At 44.7% G+C, this 7,664-nt stretch overlaps 1 long non-coding RNA gene across 5 annotated transcripts in view; it reads left to right on the top strand.

Moving 5' to 3' along the window:
* Positions 1-291: 291 nt before the first annotated feature.
* The window catches only part of LOC126946338 (uncharacterized), a 29,106-nt gene continuing 21,733 nt past the window's right edge, over positions 292-7,664 (top strand). For 2 of the 5 annotated variants that reach the window (XR_007722640.1, XR_007722636.1), the window contains exon 1: positions 1,248-1,691. This is a non-coding gene — a long non-coding RNA (uncharacterized LOC126946338). Of the gene's footprint in view, positions 509-1,226; positions 1,692-7,664 lie in introns of those variants that run through there. The other 3 variants (XR_007722638.1, XR_007722639.1, XR_007722637.1) reach the window with 3 other exon arrangements.

Below are 7,664 nucleotides of genomic sequence, written 5' to 3'. Positions count from 1 at the left end.
ACTGGCAGGGAAGGTGAAGAATTGGAGGGTAGACCACTAACGATAACAGAGGAAATAAAGGTAGATGGTTGGCTAAGAATAATGGGAGAGGGATTGACGAAAGAAGGATGGGCTGAGGGAGGGATGTGATGGTGGAGGCCAGTGTGACCGAGGGGAGGAGAAAAGTGAAAGAAGCAGAGTGGGATAGCGTCCTGGGAAGGGAGTGAAGGAGGTCGGTGGACCGCTAAGGGTTAGACTCCTAGAGGCGGGAGAGCGGGCGCGGGGTTAAGGGGCGTGAGCAGCGCATGCGCTGGAAGCACACTGCGGCGATTCTGGAGCGGTTGTGCTTTTCTGGCTTCAGCGTTGCGGCTCAAGGCACAGTTGGTCATGTGCCTGCTGTCCATTGCCGCTAAGGCCTGCTGCTGCCATTCAGGCGTCTCTCTCTCTCTCTTTCATGCCGCTCTCTCCACCCCATCTTGGGACGGCCGGCTCTAAGAATTCCTGCTACGACACTGAATTCAACCAGGAGGTAAAGGAACGATGTAGGGGAAGAACAGAACATGGAGGGCGGCGGAGGGAACTTGGGCCAGGAAGATCCTTAATTTGTTCATTTTTCCAGTTCACGGGAGGAAAAAATGGAATCCGTTACAGGCCCCAGTTTTCCAAAAGGATGTTGAGCATTTGCTTCCCATTGTGAAAGGAATGCGGACTCCTTACCTCTAACTAGAGTCAAGGCACCTGAGCATCGGTGTTTTCCATAATGTTCCCTGTTTAAAACATTTGTGGTTCGTCATTTGTAGCAGATGTATTTAAAGGGCGAGGCCTTAGGATTATGTTCAGCCGATGGTTTATGAGAGTTTCCCTTGCCTTTGTTCAGGTTGACTGGTCTTATGTGAATCCCGGGGTACTCTAGCCCCCTCCCTTGGAGTTTAGACCCATTCCATCTAGATCTGGGATTCACTCTGATCACCTGCAACGCCTTCTTTCCCCAATTCAACTTCCCTAGTTTATCGCTTCTACCCGCAGTAGGGAAGGCTGGTAATGGCTCTCCTTGGGCACTGGGGCAGAACAGTGGCGAGAAACACGTCCACATAGCATCAGGCATGCATACTGTATACAAATAGGAGCAAGAAGGGAGAGGACTAGCGGGGTGCGCAGGGTATTTGAGAGGCTGCATGAGGAGGCGCGGCGCCGAGGGGCGGCGCTCAAGCTAACAGTATTTGAGAAGAACTGAGTTAAGGGGAGGGGCTCCAGTGGGTGGCGGGGAGAGGGAGGCACGCATGCGCAAGACTTGAATGGAGTAGGGGTTGGAGGTTTGGAAGGTCAGGAAGGGAAGGACTCGCAGGCATATTTACGAACGCAAAGTTGCTAGGAGTTGGTACCAGCAGTTGGGAGGTAGAGGTGGAGCTCATGCGTATTTGAGACAACATCTTGAAGGTTGGGGAGAACGGTAAGGAGGAAGCGGCGCGCATGCGTATTTCAGACGGAGTGCCGGGGAGGGGAGGCGCTCAGCGTTCGGGTAACTAAGGTTGCAAAATGGCGAGGGGGGAGGTAAGCTGTTTTTGCTTGGCCATCTTGGGCTAGCAGGCCCTGCAGAGAACTACCTTTTTAGCTGAGTGAAGGGATCAGTCAACCTGAGTTGGAGTTCTCCTATGCTGTGGCCAGATCCACTAGAAATTAAGCCAGAATCTTAGCCTCTCACTGGCCTATCGGTAAGTGGGTTCAAAAATGAGGAGGCGATGATGACTCTGCAAAAGGTTGCGGCAGCTGGCGGTGCGTAGGAAATGCGTAAAAAGGGAGCACTTGGAGACAGGCCACATTTGGGCAGTACGCATTCGGAGGACTCTCTCTGGCTTTCCGATCTTGGGTCTCTGTACTTGGCTCTGAATACAGTCATCCCATCAGAGTAGCAAAACACTGTGGTTGTAGTGTGAGAATCTAATGTTAATGTTGGCCGAAAGCCCTTGATTTTCTCCCCTGAGAACATAGGCGTGAGGGTTTGGATGTGTTTCCAAATGCTTGTTACTCTTTGCTGTAAACCTGGAATTTGGACCTATGGCTGCCTGGGACTCATACTGTCGTGGAGAAAGATAGAAAAGTAGTTAATGGCAGTGGTGGTATGAAGGTGACCTGGGCTTTCACCCTTTCCTTTATTTTTTCTTCTGTAGAACTTTCAGCACGGTTTTGTCAAGGGGGAAGATTAGAGTTTCTATTTTAAAGGCAGATGTACTGTCATGACTCTCTGAAGACTTGCTGTGAATCGCTAAAACTAGTAAGTTAGCACTTAGATACAGATACATAGTTAGAAAGGGCACAGGATTAAAAAGTGAAAAAAACATCTTTTTCCAATAATCCTAGCTATGATTTCATGATGGTCCTTTTCCTTCTCTGGACCTATTTCTCTCTCTCGCTCACTTCTTTATTTCCTTTTAGACAGAGTCTTGCCCCGTCGCCCAGGCTGGAGTGCGGTGGCGCGATCTCAGCTCACTATAACCTCCGCCTCCCGGGTTCAAGCGATTCTGATGCCTCAGCCTCCCAAGTATTAGCTGGGGTTACAGGTGCGCGCCACCACGCCCGGCTAATTTTTGTATTTTTAGTAGAGATGGGGTTTTGCCATGTTGGTCAGGCTGGTCTCGAACTCCCGGCCTCAAGTGATCCGCCCGCCTCAGCCTCCCAAAGTGCTGGGATTACAAGCGTAAGCCACCACGCCCGGCCACTGGGCCTATTTCTCTATCTGTAATAATGATTAAATGTCAATAGCACTTACTACGTTTGAGGTTCTGGTCTGCGTGCTTTTACATAGGCCGTAAATCATTTGGTACTCTCGACCATCTTACGAAACAGCAGTACTGTTATTAAGTTTTTACAAATGAGAAATTTGAGGGACACGAGACTAATTTGTTCAAGGCTTTACAGCCAGTTGAATGGCTGAGACAGGGTTTTTATCCAGGTGGGATGGCTCCAGAAGCCTGTGCTCTTAAGCATTATGCTTTATTCCCTAAAAAGAGGAGGCGAATTTAAAGGAACTTTCTTTTATGATTTCAAAATCTGTTTGTAACTAACCAAAGCCATTTGAGAAAGAAGACCTGTTTTCTGTTTCTGACTGTGCAGACTACAGGGTTACATACCTAGGAGACAAAAGGTAAAGAATTGTTGATTTGGTGCCTAGTGGGGTGGCTATCCTTAACTACCCTTGTCTTCTGTGCTTTTTGTTCTGCAGAGGGTCTAAAATGGCCGACTGCGGCAGGCTGGACACACCCTTCTTGTTTTGCCTGATTTTCTGTCTGCTCTAACGCTTTGAAACGTCTAACCAGTCATTTGCTGCAGTACATGTTTTTTTTTAACCCATTATTAATATTTCGCCGTGTTGATCCAAATATACAATAGTGATGGAAAGGTTATTGTCTTTTTTCTTGTAATAAAAGACTGAAAATACATTTGTTTCATTTTTATTATTTGCTTAGGATACATTCGTGGAAGTGGAGTTAGTACATCAAAGGGTATGAACATTTTAAACTCTCAGTGTCTATTGCCAAACTTCTTCCCAAAAAGGTTGTATCAATTTTTACTCATACAAGCGCTGAATGTTGTTGTTTGTTAATTTTTAATGGATAAAAACCAGTATTAATTTTTCATTTGCTTATTAGTTTGGATTTTCTTCCTCCATATATATCTCAGCAGTTTTCTTTCATGTAATGATAGTTCATATCTTATGTTGATTTATGCGTTGAAGTTTTAGTTTAGTGTTTATTATTATGTTTGAGTGTGTTCTGTAAATAAAGATTACTCAGACTTTTGTAATGTTATAAATACCTACTCCATGTTATTGTTTGCCTCTTAATTTTTGTCTTTAAATTTTTGGTTAGTAGAGATTTGAAATTATTTGGCAAATTTGTCTTCTATTTTGTGATTTTTTCTTCTATTGTTTAAATTTGAATAGCTCCCTCAGTCTAGAAATTTGATAAATTTCGTAACTTTGCTTGAGGATAACTATCAAGCATGGGAGAAAAAACATCCATAATTTCACTACCCAGAGAGAACTATTGTTAATACATTTATTCACTTCATTCTGTGCATTTTTCTATGCAGTTGATAATATATGTGTACTATTTTATATTGTGTTTTGTTTTTAACATTATAACATGCGTATGTTCATGTTAAACATTCTTTATAATTGTCAGTGTTTCATGATGTTCTGTTGTATGGAAGTATTTTATAGATTTTCAGTATTTTAAATTATGTAATGAATATCTTTTCATTTGGTTTTTATTATTCATCTATTTTGGGTTGTTATCGAAGAGACTTCTAGAATTAGTTATTTGTCAAAAGATTTGAACATTATAAAGAATTGGCATAGTTACTTTTCAAAAAATTAATGTCAGTTTTTGTACCCAGTCGTTTAGGTACTTATAAAAAAGTGTTTTTGCTTTTTTTTTGCTGACTCCATATGTAAATGAATGAATGGTATCTCTTCGTTTTTTTGTTTTGTTTTGTTTTTTTTGAGACAGGCTCTCCCCTTATTGCTCAGGCTGGAGTACAGTGGCGTGATCATGGCTCACTGAAGCCTCGACTTCCAGGGCTCCAGAGATCCTCTTACCTCAGCCTCCTGAGTAGTGGGACTACAGGTGTGTGCCACTATGTCCAGCTAATTTTTTTTTTTTTTTTTTTGAGACGGAGTCTTGCTCTGCCGCCCAGGCTGGAGTGCAGTGGCCGGATCTCAGCTCACTGCAAGCTCCGCCTCCCGGGTTCACGCCATTCTCCTGCCTCAGCCTCCCGAGTAACTGGGACTACAGGCGCCCGCCACCTCGCCCGGCTAGTTTTTTTTGTATATTTTAGTAGAGACGGGGTTTCACCATGTTAGCCAGGATGGTCTCGATCTCCTGACCTCGTGATCCGCCCGTCTCGGCCTCCCAAAGTGCTGGGATTACAGGCTTGAGCCACCACGCCCAGCCTGTCCAGCTAATTTTTAAATTTTTTTGTAGAGATGGGATTTTGCCATGTTGCTCAGGCTTGTCTTGAACTCCTGGGCTCAAGTGAGTCTCCCATCCCGGCTTCCCAAAATGCTGGGATTACAGGGGTGAGCCACCACACCTGGCTGATGTCTTTGTTTTGTGATACAGTTCTTTTATTATTTGGTGAGGCTGGACTTCAGATCTTAATTACTAGCTCTTATTTCCTTTTGTGAATTATTCAATTTGTGCCTGAATGTTATTTGTAAGTTGCAAATGTCATTTGTTGCAGATATGCTCCCAGTAATATTTGTTGCCATTGAGTCTGAAGAAATGTTTGCAGTTCCAGAATAACTGCTGTGTGGATACATGTCTGGTTCTTGGTAGCCATTTTGAGATAACATTTGTCTGACCTCTTATCTTATTTTTGTTTTTATTTTTAGAGTGTAGGTCTTGCCCAGGCTGGTCTTGAACTCCTGGGCTCAAGTGATCCTTCTGCCTCGGCCTACCAAAGTGCTGGGATTACAGGCATGAGCCACCTTGCCTGGCCTTGTCTGACCTTTAAACAGAAATCCATTGCTTTTTATCTAAAAGGAAAGCACTTTTGAGTACTGTGTAACAGTGGTGCTTCCTGGCTCTGGGCATGGGGAGAAGACAGGGCAACATTTTGTCCCTAATGAGAAACTAATTTAGACAAGAAACAAAACAGTGGTCTCTTCTCCCGCATCCATTCAGGGACTGGTCTTATTTTAAATATTTGAGTGGCCTGAGGGAGGATATAGGCAGGTAGTGAAATGTCCACTTTTATGCATACTGTTAAATGCTTTGGGGATGTGAAATGCATTAAGGAACACACTAGCATGTGAGAAGGCACCAGGAGTTGTCTAATTGGCAGAAAGGAACAGTGTACAGACAAGAGCAGTGTAATAACTTTAGGGGAAAATAATATGTTAAGCTTATTAAATAACAGCCTCATAGAGACATTGGGTCCCAAAACAGTGATCTCAGTATAACTGTCAACAACTTGCTGATGTTTTCAGCCCTATTTGCTGGTCAGAGACAAAAAAGCCATTAAAGGCCGGGCGCGGTGGCTCAAGCCTGTAATCCCAGCACTTTGGGAGGCCGAGACGGGCGGATCACGAGGTCAGGAGATCGAGACCATCCTGGCTAACACGGTGAAACCCCGTCTCTACTAAAAAATACAAAAAACTAGCCGGGCGAGGTGGCGGGTGCCTGTAGTCCCAGCTACTCGGGAGGCTGAGGCAGGAGAATGGCGTAAACCCGGGAGGCGGAGCTTGCAGTGAGCCGAGATCGCGCCACTGCACTCCAGCCTGGGTGACAGAGCCAGACTCCGTCTCAAAAAAAAAAAAAAAAAAAAAAAAAAAAAAGCCATTAAAAACCTAGGTATTATTAGGCCGGGCGCGGTGGCTCAAGCCTGTAATCCCAGCACTTTGGGAGGCCGAGACGGGCGGATCACGAGGTCAGGAGATCGAGACCATCCTGGCTAACACGGTGAAACCCCGTCTCTACTAAAAAATACAAAAAACTAGCCGGGTATGGTGGCGGGTGCCTGTAGTCCCAGCTACTTGGGAGGCTGAGGCAGGAGAATGGCGTGAACCCGGGAGGCGGAGCTTGCAGTGAGCTGAGATCCGGCCATTGCACTCCAGCCTGGGCGGCAGAGCGAGACTCCGTCTCAAAAAAAAAAAAAAAAAAAAAACCTAGGTATTATTAAGAAAGGTATGAGACACAGAAAAATGCCATTCTATCTTTGTGTAAAACTGTTACAGTGGTAATAACTATTACAGTGGTAATCTTACCTCAAGGAGTCTGTTATTATCACTCACACGATTTTGAAAAGGGAGTGGGCAGAGTGTGTTACCTCTCTGTTTCATTTTTCTTGTTTATAATACATAGGTGAATTAGATATTCTCAAAGGTCTTGGAGGGGTCTAATTCTGGTTTCCTGAAACTGAATGTTATTTCTAGTTTAGAGAATCTGTTTAATTATGTTTATTAAATAAACTATTCTAACATTCCTTTTTTTTTTTTTTTTGAGACGGAGTCTTGCTCTGTAGCCCGGGCTGGAGTGCAGTGGCCGGATCTCAGCTCACTGCAAGCTCCGCCTCCCGGGTTTACGCCATTCTCCTGCCTCAGCCTCCGGAGTAGCTGGGACTACAGGCGCCCGCCACGTCGCCCGGCTAGTTTTTTGTATTTTTAGTAGAGACGGGGTTTCACGGTGTTAGCCAGGATGGTCTCGATCTCCTGACGTCGTGATCCGCCCGTCTCGGCCTCCCAAAGTGCTGGGATTACAGGCTTGAGCCACCGCGCCCGGCCTATTCTAACATTCCTACTCTGATCTGTATATTATCTATTTTGTATTTAATAGCATTCTAACTTTTTTTTTTCAGTGAAGGATGAGGATTATTGGATTTAGAAGTGCCAAATGAGCTGTTACTTATTGCTTTTTGCTATCCAGTTACACTGGGTTAATCCAGTTAGTTGTAAGCTCCCATTTTTCAGCATTTTGCTAGCTGTAGATATTAAACCAGGCTCATGTGAGTAGTAGGGTGGGGAGGTTAAGAGGAGTATATAAGCAAAAAGGGAAAAAACCCCCCTCATGTTTTAGAAGAGGGGGTTGAGAAGTTCCTTTATTGGAAGTCTGTGCACGGAAGTCCCATTTTACATCATGCCAGTGTCTAGTTCCCAATTCCATCTATGGCCAGGGGTTAGGGAAAGC

Source organism: Macaca thibetana, chromosome X (assembly GCF_024542745.1).
Source record: "Macaca thibetana thibetana isolate TM-01 chromosome X, ASM2454274v1, whole genome shotgun sequence".
NCBI lineage: Eukaryota > Metazoa > Chordata > Mammalia > Primates > Cercopithecidae > Macaca > Macaca thibetana.
The sequence above is the reverse complement of the archived record's forward strand: the minus strand, read 5'-3'. Positions and strand labels throughout refer to the sequence as shown.